This window comes from Poecilia formosa, unplaced genomic scaffold, assembly GCF_000485575.1.
Source record: "Poecilia formosa unplaced genomic scaffold, Poecilia_formosa-5.1.2 Scaffold255, whole genome shotgun sequence".
In the NCBI taxonomy this organism is placed as follows: domain Eukaryota; kingdom Metazoa; phylum Chordata; class Actinopteri; order Cyprinodontiformes; family Poeciliidae; genus Poecilia; species Poecilia formosa.
Genome location: NW_006800194.1, coordinates 346958 through 349157, shown reverse-complemented (window position 1 = coordinate 349157; position 2200 = coordinate 346958).

The following is a 2200-nucleotide window of genomic DNA, read 5'->3' as shown; positions in this document are numbered from 1 at the left end:
TGCCACCGTGGTTCACGTTACAACCTGATAGCTGATATCATTCCAAGAAAAAGATTCAAGCTCTTGCACCAATTTATTCATTTTCATTTTATGACAACTTTGGACACTTGCCACTTAAGTGTAAGAACGGTGCCCGGATGCCCGCTCCCAGTGCTTTGTTGTGTATCACCATAAACAAAAGGACTTAGATGCCTCACAACTGCAGTTGCAGTTGGTTCTATAGCGCTAGGTGATTTAGCTGTTGGATTCAAGTATGTTGGACCAGGGAGACATCTAAGAGTTGCAGGACACCGGCCCTCGAGGACCAGGATTGCCCTGATCTAAGGGAATAAAAAATGCAAAGAAAATAAAAATTTATTGACGGGTTTTTTTTTTGGTGTGAACCTCAAAGGGTTAACCCAAACTTTAAATAGCAGCTTGAAGCATATTTGGTTTATGAAGCAGGGTAATAATCCAAAGAACACCAGTAAGTTCACTTCAAAATGGCACAAAAAGGACTGGTTTAAGAGTGGCCTAGTCAAAGTCTACGGTAAAATTCTGTTGTAATGGTGCGGCATTACCTTAAACTGGCTACTTTTGGTTAAAACTGTACAAAATGGCCGAAATAAAACTGTTCTGCGAAGTGAGGGACAGTTCATTACCATTTATCAAAGGAGACTAAATGGCAATTTTTGCCTCAAATGGTGACACTGGGTAAAAAGCTTAGAGTGCAATCATTTTTTCACATATGGTCGTTGGTTTGAATAGCTTTTGTTTTTACCAAATGAAACCATCAGTGAAAAAGTTCGTATCGTATTACTTCTTGTTATATTTGCCTGGTATGCAAATTTCTGATTATCTATAAAAATTAAAAACAGATGAAAAACGTAACAAGGCAAACACTTTTCAAAGCACTCTACATTAAACGTTGCAGAAAGGAGGATTTCTGAGGAACACAAAAAAAAATGAAATGCAGAGTCATGGACCATTTAATGATCTTCAGAAGTAAGTTAAACAACCATTTATGTTACAGTTTAAAATGTCCTCATGGAGGAACAGCAAAATACACTCAAAATGAAGGTTGATCAAAAGACATTTTTTCATATTAATCACTGTTTTAAGACTGTTTTTTTTCTTCTTTCATTTGTATATCAAAAATTATAAGTGCCTTCAACATAACCATGAGTTTTCAGCTTGCAGTCATAGAAATATTTACATCACAAAACTGACAAGCATGGTTTTTGCCTTCAGCATCGGTTTCACGCGCTTCATCTCCTGTCTCTTTTTAAAGACTGCTTTGTTTTGTTTCACAAAACAAAAATAAAGACCCTGAATAAAGACAACTGCAAAGTGAGAGGGAGGGAGTGGGGGGGCAGCTACACGGGAGCACAGATAAGAGACGTGGGTATTTACAGCTCGGCTCTAGGAGACAGACAGGAGGAAGGATGGAGACAGATGATCAACACATCCATTAGCGGCATAACGTCAAGTTTAAGTCACATTCTTTGCCTTTATGATCCTACCTTACAATTTAAGATATGAAAATAAAGCATGCTATACAACAGGTGACATAAAGTAGTGGCATGAATAAATTTAGTATGCAGACTTCCATATATTAAGGGGATGGGTTTCAGACACCAGGGGGCAGTACAGGACAACGTGGGGAATGACTAAAGGCAAAAAACAAAAACAAAAAAAACGCCAACCTCTACAGTACAAAAAGTTCCTTCAAATGAAAACGCAGCTTCGTTGTTGTGTAAAAAGCACTGCAGTATTAGAATCATGTCAATAAACAAGATATTTAAAAATGAATCAATGTGCCCTCTGAACAGCAAAATACTAATTTAAATATGAAAATAGGTTCAGATCACTGTTTTTTTTCCAAACACGTGCACATAATGATCATTCGCAAGACATTTTGGCACAAAGTCTTTTTTTTTTCTTTCTTTCTCTCTGCAAATCCCCTTCTGACTCCCTCCGATTCACATTCTTCCCCGGCTAAAAACAATAAATGATTAAAAAATAAATAAGAAAACAATGAGACAGCATACTTAAAGAAACATTGAAAACACGATCTGTCTTGTAAAATAATTTGCTTGGTCTCTCCATTTTTGCTTCAGTCTTTAAATATTTACAATATCTACAGCTCACAATTGTCCACAATACCTTTAGGCATACAGAAGATGCAAATGAATGAAAAGGAACAAATTAAATAAGTCTC